The following is a 15,496-nucleotide window of genomic DNA, read 5'->3' on the forward strand; positions in this document are numbered from 1 at the left end:
TACGTTACCGTCTTATTAGCCCTCGAGTTATCGACTTGTTTTTTTCTACAGCTCATTACCAACGGGACTCATATATGTGACGCAAGATGGTGCTTGTATGTTATAAAAATGACTTTTCTCAGCAGGGTTCTACATAACGTTTATGTAAGTAACATTAAAGTCCGGGGTTCGGTACCTCGCGATGAACAGAGCGTGGATTGCTTATTGTATAGTTTTCAGCTAAAAACGAATCACCATCGCAACAAGCAGTAAGTTGGATTGACCACAAACAAGCAGTAATAATCCACAATTTTTGGACTAGTGACATTATACAATCACATTGAAACTGGAGGACATTCTGAACAAATGATCCACAACTTTTGGACTAGTGGTATTATACAATTACACAGAAACTGGAGGGCACATTGAAACTGGAGGACATCCTGAACAAGTAACCCACAACTTTTGGACTAGTGACATTATACAAGTACATTGAAACTGGAGAACATTCTGGACAAATGATCCACAACTTTTGAACTAGTGATATTATACAATCACACAGAAACTGGAGGGCATCCTGAACAAATGATCCACAACTTTTGGACTAGTGACATTATACAATCACACAGAAATTGGAGGACATCCTGAACAAATGATCCACAACTTTTGGACTAGTGACATTATACAATCACACAGAAACTGGAGGACATCCTGAACAAATGATTCACAATTTTTGGACTAGTGACATTATACAATCACATTGGAAATGGAGGGCATCCTGAAAAAATGATTCACAATTTTTGGACTAGTGACATTATACAATCACATTGAAACTGGAGGACATCCTGAACAAATGATCCACAACTTTTGGACTAGTGATATTATACAATCACACAGAAAGTGGAGGGCATCCTGAACAAATGAACCACAATTTTTGGACTAGTGACATTATACAATCACACAGAAAGTGGAAAACATCCTGAACAAATGATCCACAACTTTTGGACTAGTGACATTATACAATCACACAGAAACTGGAGGACATCCTGAACAAATGATTCACAATTTTTGGACTAGTGACATTATACAATCACATTGGAAATGGAGGGCATCCTGAAAAAATGATTCACAATTTTTGGACTAGTGACATTATACAATCACATTGAAACTGGAGGACATCCTGAACAAATGATCCACAACTTTTGGACTAGTGATATTATACAATCACACAGAAACTGGAGGACATCCTGAACAAATGAACCACAATTTTTGGACTAGTGACATTATACAATCACATTGAAACTGGAGAACATCCTGAACAAATGATCCATAACTTTTGGACTAGTGACATTATACAATCACATTGGAACTGGAGGACATCCTAAACAAATGATCTACAATTTTTAAACTAGTGGCATTATACAATCACATAGAAAACAAAAATATTATTGACTTATTAGTAGTTTAACATTGTATGATTCATATTATCTTCAAAAACAAACAGTAGAGAGAATCAGATCTATTAATTATCATCTGCTTTGGAATGCGTTCAGTTTAACCTGAAGATGACCTCAGAAGGTCAAAGCGTTGTACCTTATTTTAATTAAAGTTTTAGTTCCCATACCAGCCGTCTTGAGTCACATTTTTACTTCAAATGGGTTTATCGCCATCACAAGTAACACAAATTTCGTTTAATTCACCTTATGTTATATAATGGGTTCTCTATTTAAAAGCATGGACAAATGAGTGCTATTTTGGTAATACTTCTTACAAACCGCACCAGATTGGTCCTTAAATATCACGTGGTCTGTTTTCTGAAGAATGTTTGCTGCTGAACGTTGTCTTTTATCTCCGGAATGTGGTGGAAACCATTATAACAAAGTAGTAGGTAGAAAGTAGTAATAATGTTTTTTAAAGACGTTTAACATGTATCAATGACGAGTTGTTTCAACATGATTTATAAACTACCTGAACATGATTCATGACTACATCAACATGATTCATAAGAAGCGGAACGTGATTCATGACTATTTCAACATGATTCGTTAGTAGCTCAACGTGATTCATGACTACTTTAACATGAATCGTTGGGCTTTTTCAACACGATTCATGACTACTTTAACATGAATCGTTGGGCTTTTTCAACATGATTCATGACTACTTTAACATGAATCGTTGGGCTTTTTCAACATGATTCATGTTAGATATCTCATTCAATCCAAACACTACGTAATGGGAAAAAAATGATTATAATCTCTGTAAGGAAAACCGAAGTCTGAAGAAAGTAGTAAATCTAAACCACGTTATTAAAATAATGAAAAGAAGAAGTGATTTTTTTACAGGCGAAACAAAACAAAAACTTTACTTCTAAGTGAGACTAACTTAATTACGTACAAGTAATACGTTTCAAAGCAGACCGTCAAACAATACTATAGAACACCACGACAAACAAATATGGTCTTGAAAATCTTACTTCGAAGAAGACAGGATGTTTCTTTTATCCGCCGTGTTGACGTGTTTTATTGTACTGACTTGGGTAACTCAATAAAAAAATAGTACTTTAGAATGACACTGAAGCTTCCATAGAGAAGACATTAGATCACCTTTCCAAACGTTTCGATTCGGAAGGACTTCGGTGTTAACAAAAGTGGTTGGACGGAGCAACAAGAAGAAATAAGTGAGATTTCTATGTGGACTCGAAAGCTTTCTCTCTCTTTGTAACGAAATAACAAAAATAAAACCTTTTGATTCCTCTGTTGGACAGTTTCCGTCCCCGTCAAGCGCTTCAAGAAGTGAGCACGCACCGCCGAGAAACCACTGAGTCCGGAATCCGCCGGTTTACCGGCTTACGCCACTTTCTTCGTTCCGTTGTGCAAAATACGTTCTGATGGATAGCACGTGCGTTGCTTAGCAACGTGATCCTTCTAAAACCTTTATTGGGAATGGAATATTTTATCCGCTGGATCGTTTTGAGAGAGCAATAGGGCTTTGATAGAGAGAGTTTCTCTGAAAAGGTATGATGAACTTGGTTTTACAGTTAAAATACACGACAAACAATACTTCTGTAAACCAATAACTTAGGTTTGTACAGTGTTTATTGTGCCCAACTTTAATTTAAATTAACATATTTTCAACTTTCAGAGAGCTCACTTATTTTTCTTACTGTTTTATATTCTACCGATCTGTTATATTTCTAATAAAACATGTCTGCCAACTTTGGCCCTGCTAGTTCCAGGACTGTGAGAGAAGTTAGCCGGAGAAGTAATAAATACGACTGAACGAAAATCTGTACAGTGAGTTCGCTACACTAGTTACTTGGCTAGTTTCTAATCCTGACCAATCAGGTAATTTGCTTTCAAATACATAACTTAAAATAAATTTACAATGGTTTAAAACATCCTTGTTCTTTGTGATTACGAGAAACCAACTTGAAGTACAAATGTATCTCAGGACGATTGGTGTTGGTATAAACACTTTATTTTGGTAAAATTTTGATACTAATACCAGCCGTCCTGAGATACGTCATTATTCTTTTGCTACACTTTAGCCACGTGCGAACTTTCAAAATCGAACAGTACAATATTAAATGTATATTTAAGTTTTACGCTTGTAGCACAAATAGGTTTGTAATTCGCCGTTTAGTAATCCCAGCAAACAACTGTTTGTCGACCTAAAGAGATTTAAACACGCAGAAAAATGCGTTCAAAATGATAGCCTGATAAATAATGGTGGATGATACAACAATCGTATTACAGGGTCAACCACTGTTTATTAGAAAGAATCCTCATCTTTATTTCATCAGTGACAACAGTAACAAAGGCTTAAGCTTACAAGATGGATATTTACCTTTTAGAATTCACGCGTTTCCTGCCAAGCTCGCTATAAATTGTTACTTTTTGTAATTAGTTATTCGGATCACAAGTACAAAAGCAAGTTTGTGTTTTTGTACTCCGTTATTACCCAGTTCACGAGTTATGATAATGAAGTGTGACCAGCATTCGATAGAGTAGATAACCGTGTTGTTGGTTACGACACAGAAAATAAGTAATATATATACATGTCTGCGAAGTTTGGTCCTGCTGGTTCCAAGACTGTAAAAGGAGTTAGCTGGATTACTGTGATATTAGATCAAAATCTACACAATGAGTTCGCTACATTAGCTACTAGGCTGGTTTCTAATTCTGACCAATCAGATAATTTGCTTTAAAAAGAAACTGTCGATATTTTATTCTTAGATAAAATCATTTTCTCTAGTACCCCGCTAATACAGCGACAAGTCTATGGATTTACAATGCTAAAATTAGGGGTTCGATTCCCATCGAGGGACTCAGCAGATAGCCCGATATGGCTTTACAATAAGAAAACACAAACACTAACTCGATTATTGCAGTTATGTGATCACATCAGAGTATTAATTAGGTAAATTTGAAATAACGACTTTTACAACCCAAATTATCATTTATCCATTTAAACCGGTTTTGTGCACCTTTACAACAGAAGGTGTGATTCTTTTTTCTTTTATTTTTTTTTTGGGGTGGTGGGTATGAGGTAATGATACAGGAGCCACAACCTGAAAGCTTCGTAGGAAAAGGTGATTTCTTACCGTTAACTCTAAGAGTTATAAGTAGTAAGACTTCATTCTGCTAAGCCTAACTGTAAATGTACAAGTTATGTTTATGAAACTGTATAATTATAATTAAATTATCTTAATTTAAGTGGTTAGACTTGATTCTGCTAAGCCTACTTGTAAATGTACAAGTTATGTTTATGAAACTGTATAATTATAATCAAATTATCTTAATTTAAGTGGTTCGACTTTATTATGCTAAGCCTACTTGTAAATGTACAAGTTATGTTTATGAAACTGTATAATTATAATCAAATTATCTTAATTTAAGTGGTTCGACTTCATTCTGCTAAGCCTACTTGTAAATGTACAAGTTATGTTTATGAAACTGTATAATTATAATTAAATTATCTTAATTTAAGTGGTTAGACTTCATTCTGCTAAGCCTACTTGTAAATGTACAAGTTACGTTTATGAAACTGCATAATTATAATTAAATTATCTTAATTTAAGTGGTTAGACTTCATTCTGCTAAGCCTACTTGTAAATGTACAAGTTATGTTTATGAAACTGTATAATTATAATCAAATTATCTTAATTTAAGTGGTTCGACTTCATTCTGCTTAGCATACTTGTAAATGTACAAGTTATGTTTATGAAACTGTATAATTATAACTAAATTATCTTAATTTAAGTGGTTAGACTTTATTATGCTAAGCCTAACTGTAAATGCACGAATTATGCTAATGAAAATGTATAATTATAATTATCTTAATTTAAGTGGTTAGACTTCATTATGCTAAGCCTAACTGTAAATGTACAAGTTATGTTTATGAAACTGTATAATTATAATAAACTTAATTTAAACGATTTTACATACATTTTTTGTTTGTTGTTTTTCTTTTTAGAACACCTAAAATATCCATTTCTTTTATAGATTTACACCTTTGCACACACACAAACGAAAGAAATGTGAAATTTTATCTGTTCTACATTTATACCTTAAATTAAAGGTGTAAACTCTCCCCTTATTTACATCACTTGGTGTGCTGGTTGGACTTAAGCTTTAATCAAATCGTTATTTTCTTATAATGTGCAGTTTAAACTAACGGAGTTAATTTCAAAATTTCATTATTCAAATTTACATTTGAGACGACGGGCATTACTTAAGGTGAATAATTAACCCTAACGTTGCGAAAAACAATCAGGGTAGAAGCTATTGTAGCCTCTTCTCTTACGTTAATGGAAATATTTAAAAAAGAACAAACTTATATTAAGTTTGAAAGTCCAAACTACAGCATCGAGTTGATTAATATACGTGATTAATCTGTCAAAATGGTTACACAGTAAAGGTTTGTATTGACTTTAGTTTTGTGGGCTGTACTTAATTTAACCCCTTGTGTTTAGTTAGTGTTAGACCACCAAATAAAACTCCACTCTATTATTTATCACAGGATCTGTTTAATAGGGTCAAAATACTATATTTGTGTGTGTGTGTGTGTGTATTGACAAAGGCTATTAATATAAAGTTACAGCCCGACATGGCCAGGTGGGTTAAGGCGTTCGACTCGTACTCTTAGGGTCGCACCAAACATGCTCGCCCTTTCAGCCGTGGGGGCGTTATAAAGTTTCGATCAATCCCACTATTCGTTGGTAAAAGAGTAACCCAAGAGTTGGCGGTGGGTGGTGATGGCTAGCTGCCTTCCCTCTAGTCTTACACTGCTAAATTAGGGACGGCTAACGCAGATAGCCCTCGTGTAGCTTTGCGCGAAATTAAAAAAAAAAAAATGTAAAGTTACCTTCACGTCCATCACACTTTCTGTGACCTTTAGAAACCGAAATAATGTGTCGTAAACAAAACAACTCTGGGAAAACTCTGGTTTATCAAACACAAATTTCTCTTTTTTTATTACAATACATATTTTATTCAATAACATTCGTTTTGATGACATGTCAGCTAAATTATCGACTTCTACTTGAAATCGTCTTCCTTTCTCTCCTAGACAGGAGCAGTTTCAGCTAACCTTTTAGACACTTAGTCGAAGCCGTAATTACCTCGCTTCCCTTTTCGTCTTTGGTTTTGTTTTTTGTCATATGGACCGCTAAGACTATTTTTGTTATTAATCTTCTTTGAATAATTACAAAGTCAATATCGTTCTGGGCTAGGCCTCGTTTAATTACCTGCATAGGAATTAACTCTGTTACCCCGTGACACACCGAAGAATACTTGTGTTACCAAAGATACCATAACATAATCATCCAATAAAAAACAACAACTTTGCTTCTTTAAATGAAAATGCTTTCTATTTATCTGTTCTTAAGTGATCGTTACTTGTGAAGAGAAACAGCTTTGAAGTGAATCAAGCCAATGAAATTCATGTTTTAAAGCAGACACGCCGAAAGAAAAACCCTATTATACGACAGCGCTTCCTTTCGGCTTTAAATATAGATTAAATCTAAGATATGGCCTATGGAATGTTTCCTTTCTTTATTAACTTTCCAACACAGGAGTGCTGTTAGAAGCCGAGCGAGATGAGACAGCTAAAAACGAGCATTGAAAGCATGTAAAGTAGGCCAGACCACTGGCTTTACATTATCTGTATCTGTCTTCCCCACTTGCTTAATTGGATACACGATTAAAATATACTAATAACAGGAGTTCATATTCTAAGAAGGCGGGTACAGTAATCTCTTGTTTTTTGCCATCAAAACTCGTTGTGTTTTGATTCTTTCTGAATACAAATTTCGCAGTTAAAACACACTTCGAGGATTTTCATGCAACTTTGATGAAGATAAAAGAGATTGATACCCAGCATCCTCAATGGACAGGAGAGACACCACTTCTCGTTTCCAGAAAAGCCAAGTATCTTCACATAATCGATTACGTCTTTTAGAACACGAACCATTGCACCAGCTAGTGTCTGCCACCTGGTGCCCGTTACATGGAAAGAGAATTCTGGGCTCTATTATGCACAGCCAGCCATATGGTCTATGAAATGTAACCAACTCACTAACTTCTCTTAATCAAACACTAGTTTTCAGCGTTCAAGGAGAGAGTGTGGGTTGATATTAGAATAATATAAACAGAAAGATAACAAAGTATGTATGATAACAAAATATTACCTGAAAGTTCTTAGTACCTAGAACTATATGATATATTTATAATCTGTTGAACTTTGTATGTTAATACTCAGTATATGTTATAAGATATATGTCAGTGAGGAGCATATATAGAATATCATTTTGTAGCATCTATAGAACCGTATATGTTAGTCTCTAGTACCTGTACAACTCTATATAAATACATAGTATCATAGAACTGTAGATTAGTACATAGTACATTAAGACTATATATTAGTATATATTATATAGAACTGCATATTAGTATATAGTATCATAGAACTGTATGTAAGTATATAGTATCATAGAACTATATATTAGCATATAGTATCATAGAACTGTATATTAGTATATAGTATCATAGAACTGTATATATAGATTAGAACTGTAGATTAGTATATGGTACATTAGAACTGTATGTAGGTATATAGTATCATAGAACTGTATATGAGTATATAGTATCATAGAACTGCAGATTAGTATATAGCATTATAGAACTGTATATTAGTATATAGTATCATAGAACTGTAGATTAGTATATAGTACATTAGAACTCTATATTGGTATGTAGAACATTAGAACTGTATATTAGTATATAATATCATAGAAATATGTAAGTATATAGTATCATAGAACTGTATATTAGTATATAGCATTATAGAACATAATGTTCTACACAATATAAGTAATAGTTTACTTTACACAATGTTCTACACAATATTAGTAATAGTTTACTTTACACAATGTTCTACACAATATAAGTTATAGTTTACTTTACACAATGTTCTACACAATATTAGTAATAGTTTACTTTACACAATGTTCTACACAATATAAGTAATAGTTTACTTTACAATGTTCTACACAATATTAGTAATAGTTTACTTTACACAATGTTCTACACAATATTAGTAATAGTTTACTTTACACAATGTTCTACACAATATTAGTAATAGTTTACTTTTACAATGCTGTACAAAATATTAGTAATAGTTTACTTTACACAATGTTCTACACAATATTAGTAATAGTTTACTTTACACAATGTTCTACACAATATTAGTAACAGTTTTCTTTACACAATGTTGTATACAATATTAGTAATAGTTTACTTTACACAATGTTCTACACAATATTAGTAATAGTTTACTTTACACATTGTTGTATACAATATTAGTAATAGTTTACTTTACACAATTTCTACACAATATTAGTAACAGTTTTCTTTACACAATGTTGTATACAATATTAGTAATAGTTCACTTTACACAATGTTGTACACAATATTAGTAATAGTTTACTTTAAACAATGTTCTACACAATATTAGTAATAGTTTACTTTACACAATGCTGTACACAATATTATTAATAGTTTATTTTACACATTGTTCTACACAATATTAGTAATAGTTTACTTTACATAATCCAATTTTACACAATATTAGTAATAGTTTACTTTTACACAATGTTCTACACAATATTAGTAATAGTTTATTTTACACAATGCTGTACACAATATTAGTGATGGTTTACTTTTACAATGTTCTACACAATATTAGTAATAGTTTACTTTACACAATGTTCTACACAATATTAGTAATAGTTTACTTTACACAATGTTGTACACAATATTAGTAATAGTTTACTTTACACAATGTTCTACACAATATTAGTAATAGTTTACTTTACACAATGTTCTACACAATATTAGTAACAGTTTTCTTTTACACAATGTTGTATACAATATTAGTAATAGTTTACTTTACACAATGTTGTACATAATATTAGTAATAGTTTACTTTACACAATATTAGTAATAGTTTACTTTACACAATGTTCTACACAATATTAGTAATAGTTTACTTTACACAATGTTCTACACAATATTATTAATGGTTTACTTTACACAATGTTCTACACAATATTAGTAATGGTTTACTTTTACACAATGTTCTACACAATATTAGTAACAGTTTACTCTACACAATTTTCTACACAATGTTAGTAATAGTTTACTTTACACAATGCTGCACAATATTAGTAATAGTTTTCTTTACACAATGCTGTACAAAATATTAGTAATAGTTTACTTTACACAATGTTCTACACAATATTAGTAATGGTTTACTTTACACAATGTTCTACACAATATTAGTAATAGTTTACTTTACACAATGTTCTACACAATATTAGTAATAGTTCACTTTTACACAAATGTTGTATACAATATTAGTAATAGTTTACTTTACACAATGCTGTACAATATTAATAATGGTTTACTTTACACAATGTTCTACACAATCTTAGTAATAGTTTACTTTATACAATGTTCTACACACTATTAGTAATAGTTTACTTTACACAATGTTGTACACAATATTATTAATAGTTTACTTTACAATGTTCTACACAATATTAGTAATAGTTTACTTTTACACAATGTTCTACACAATATTAGTAATAGTTTACTTTACACAATGTTCTACACAATATTAGTAATAGTTCACTTTACACAATAATGTACACAATATTAGTAATAGTTTACTTTTTACACAATGTTCTACACAATATTAGTAATAGTTTACTTTACACAATGCTGTACACAATATTATTAATGGTTTACTTTACACAATGTTCTACACAATATTAGTAATAGTTTACTTTACACAATGTTCTACACAATATTAGTAATGGTTTACTTTACACAATGTTCTACACAGTATTAGTAATAGTTTACTTTACACAATGTTCTACACAATATTAGTAATAGTTTACTTTTACACAATGTTCTACACAATATTAGTAACAGTTTACTTTACACAATGCTGTACACAATATTAGTAATAGTTTACAATTTTTTACACAATGCTGTACACAATATTAGTAATAGTTTACATTTTACACAATGCTGTTTACACAATATTAGTAATGGTTTACTTTACACAACCTTCTACACAATATTAGTAATGGATTACTTTTACACAATGTTCTACACAATATTAGTAATAGTTTACTTTACACAATGTTGTATACAATATTAGTAATAGTTTACTTTACACAATGTTCTACACAATATTAGTAACAGTTTTCTTTACACAATAATGTATACAACATTAATAATAGTTTACTTTTACACAATGTTGTGTACATAATATTAGTAATGGTTTACTTTTACACAATGTTGTACACAACATTAGTAATGGTTTACTTTACACAATGCTGTACACAATATTAGTAATAGTTTACTTTTACACAATGTTCTACACAATATTAGTAATAGTTTACTTTACACAATGTTCTACACAATATTAGTAATAGTTTACTTTTACACAATGATCTACAATATTAGTAATAGTTCACTTTACACAATGTTCTACAATATTAGTAATAGTTTACTTTACACAACGTTCTACACAATATTAGTAATAGTTAACTTTACACAATGCTGTACACAATATTATTAATAGTTTACTTTAAACAATGTTCTACACAATATTAGTAATAGTTTACTTTACACAATGCTGTACACAATATTAGTAATAGTTTACTTTACACAATGTCCTACACAATATTAGTAATAGTTAACTTTACACAATGCTGTACACAATATTAGTAATAGTTTACTTTTACACAATGTTCTACACAATATTAGTAATAGTTTACTTTACACAATGTTCTACACAATATTAATAACGGTTTTCTTTACACAATGTTGTACACAATATTACTAATAGTTTACTTTACACAATGTTCTACACAATATAAGTAATGGTTTACTTTACACAATGTTCTACACAATATTAGTAATGGTTTACTTTACACAATGCTGTACACAATATTAGTAATAGTTTACTTTACACAATGTTGTTCACCATATTAGTAATGGTTTACTTTACACATTTTTTTCTACACAATATTAGTAATAGTTTACTTTACACAATGTTGTACACAATATTAGTAATAGGTTACTTTACACAATGTTCTACACAATATTATTAATAGTTTACTTTACACAATGTTCTACACAATATTTGTAATAGTTTACTTTACACAATGTTCTACACAATATTAGTAATAGTTCACTTTACAAAATGTTGTACACAATGTATTAGTAATAGTTTACTTTACACAATGTTCTACACAATATTAGTAATAGTTTACTTTACACAATGCTGTACACAATATTATTAATAGTTTACTTTACACAATGTTCTACATAATATTAGTAATAGTTTACTTTACACAATGCTGTACAAAATATTAGTAATAGTTTACTTTTACACAATGTTCTACACAATATCAGTAATAGTTTACTTTACACAATGTTGTACATAATATTATTAATAGTTTACTTTACACAATGCTGTACACAATATTAGTAATAGTTTACTTTACACAATGCTGTACACAATATTAGTAATATTTTACTTTACAGAATGCTGTACACAATATTAGTAATAGTTTACTTTACACAATGTTCTACACAATATTAGAAATGGTTTACTTTACACAATGCTGTACACAATATTAGTAATAGTTTATTTTACACAATGTTCTACACAATATTATTAATAGTTTACTTTACACAATGTTCTACACAATATTAGTAATAGTTTACTTTACACAATGTTCTACACAATATTAGTAATAGTTTACTTTACACAATGTTCTACACAATATTAGTAATAGTTTACTTTAAACAATGTTCTTCACAATATTAGTAATGGTTTACTTTACACAATGTTCTACACAATATTAGTAATAGTTTACTTTACACAACAATGTTCTACAATATTAGTAACCTTTACTTCACTTTACACAATGTTCTGGACAATATTAGTAATAGTTTACTTTACACAATGCTATACACAATATTAGTAATAGTTTACTTTACACATTTTTCTACACAATATTAGTAATAGTTTACTTTACACATTTTCTACACAATATTAGTAATAGTTTACATTACACAATGTTGTACACAATATTAGTAATAGTTTACTTTACACAATGTTCTACACAATATTATTAATAGTTTACTTTACACAATGTTCTACACAATATTTGTAATAGTTTACTTTTACACAATGTTCTACACAATATTAGTAATAGTTCACTTTACAAAATGTTGTACACAATATTAGTAATGGTTTACTTTACACAATGTTCTACACAATATTAGTAATAGTTTACTTTACACAATGCTGTACACAATATTATAATGGTTTACTTTACACAATGTTCTACACAATATTAGTAATAGTTTACTTTACACAATGCTGTACACAATATTAGTAATAGTTTACTTTACACAATGTTGTACACAATATTAGTAATGGTTTACTTTACACTGTCAATGTTCTCACTACACAATGTATTAGTAATAGTATACTTTACTGATATGCTGTACACAATATTAGTAATAGTTTACTTTACACAATGTTGTACACAATATTAGTAATAGTTTACTTTATTAATATGTTGTACACAATATTAGTAATAGTTTACTTTACACAATGTTGTACACTATATTAGTAATAGTTTACTTTACACAATGCTGCACAATATTATTAATGGTTTTCTTTACACTGATGCTTTACCTTTACACAATATTAGTAATAGTTTACTTTACACAATGTTCTACACAATATTAGTAATAGTTTACTTTTACAATAATGCTGTACACAATATTAGTAATAGTTTTCTTTACACAATGCTGTACACAATATTAGTAATAGTTTACTTTACACAATGTTCTACACAATATTAGTAATAGTTTACTTTACACAATGCTGTACACAATATTAGTAATAGTTTACTTTACACAATGTTCTACACATAATTAGTAATAGGTTTACTTTACACAATAATGTGTACACAATATTAGTAATGGTTTACTTTACACAATATTCTACACAATATTAGTAATAGTTTACTTTACACAATGTTCTACACAATATTATTAATAGTTTACTTTACACAATGTTGTACACAATATTAAGTAATAGTTTACTTTACACAATGCTGTTACACAATATTAGTAATAGTTTACTTTACACAATGTTCTACACAATATTAGTAATAGTTTACTTTACACAATGTTCTACACAATATTAGTAATAGTTTACTTTACACAATGCTCTCTACACCAATATTAGTAATAGTTCACTTTACACAATGTTGTACCAACAATATTAGTAATAGTTTACTCTTTACACAATGTTCTACACAATATTAGTAATAGTTTACTTTACACAATGTTCCCACTAATAATATTAGTAATAGTTTACTTTACAAATGTTGCGTTACACAATATTAGTAATAGTTTACTTTACACAATGTTCTACACAATATTAGTAATAGTTTACTTTACACAATGCTGTACACAATATTAGTAATGGTTTACTTTTACACAATGTTCTACACAATATTAGTAATAGTTTACTTTACACAATGCTGTACACAATATTAGTAATAGGTTTACTTTACACAAGTAAATTGCACTTACAATGTTAGTAATAGTTTACTTTACACAATGTTGTACACAATATTAATCTTTACACAATAATGTTACACAATATTAGTAATAGTTTACTTTACACAATGTTCTACACACAATATTAGTAATAGTTTACTTTACACAATGCTGTACCAACAATATTAGTAATAGTTTACTTTACACACAATGTTCTACACAATATTAGTAATAGGTTTACTTTACACAATGTTCTACACAATATGTAATGGTTTACTTTACACAATGCTACACAATATTAGTAATAGTTTACTTTACACAATGTGTTCACAATATTAGTAATAGTTTACTTTACACAATGTTTTCTAACAATATTAGTAATAGTTCATACTTTACACAATGTTGTACTCAACAATATTAGTAATAGGTTTACTTTTACACAGTATTTTCTGCACAATATTAGTAATGGTTTATCTATTAATAATGTTGCACCACATATATTAGTAATAGGTTGCTTTTACTACCAATGTTATGATACTGCAATAATTAGTAATAGTTTACTTTTACACGGAAATGTTCATTACTACTATTGATAGTAATAGTTTACTCTTACACAATGTTCTTACACAATATTAGTAATAGTTTACTCTTAATAACAATTGCTTTGTACACAATATTAGTAATAGTTTATCTTTACACAATGTTCTTACACAATATTAGTAATAGTTTACTTTAATAATAATGCTAAAAACAATAATATTAGTAATAGTTTACTTTACCTGATGTTCTACCTATGTAATAGGTAATAGTCTACTTTACATAATATTATTTAATAGTATTATCATGGTTTACCAAATGCTGTACACAATATTAGTAATAGTTTACTTTTACCTTACACTTTTGTTCTTACACAATATTAGTAATAGTTTACTTTTACAATAATGTTGTACACAATATTAGTAATAGTTTACTTTTACACAATGTTCTACAACAATATTAGTAATGGTTTACTTTTACAACAATGCTGTACACAATATTAGTAATGGTTTATTTTACACAATGTTCTACACAATATTATTAATAGTTTACTCTTTACACAATGTTCTACACAATATTAGTAATAGTTTACTTTTACACAATGCCAAAAAACACCAATATTAGTAATACTATTTATTTTTTACACAATGTCTCTTCACTAATATTAGTAATAGTTTACTTTACACAATGTTCTACACAATATTAGTAATAGTTTACTTTACACAATGTTCTACACTATTAGTAATAGTTTACTTTACACAATGTTCTGGACAATATTAGTAATGGTTTACTTTTACACAATGCTGTACAATATTAGG

The 15,496-nt window shown here is 29.4% G+C and overlaps 1 protein-coding gene across 1 annotated transcript in view; it reads left to right on the forward strand.

The window, feature by feature from the left end:
- LOC143242335 (neurotrimin-like) overlaps window positions 1-15,496 on the forward strand; it is a 471,256-nt gene that overhangs the window by 349,435 nt on the left and 106,325 nt on the right. The window lies entirely within an intron of this gene.

The sequence above is a fragment of the Tachypleus tridentatus genome, unplaced genomic scaffold (assembly GCF_004210375.1).
Source record: "Tachypleus tridentatus isolate NWPU-2018 unplaced genomic scaffold, ASM421037v1 Hic_cluster_2, whole genome shotgun sequence".
In the NCBI taxonomy this organism is placed as follows: Eukaryota; Metazoa; Arthropoda; class Merostomata; order Xiphosura; family Limulidae; genus Tachypleus; species Tachypleus tridentatus.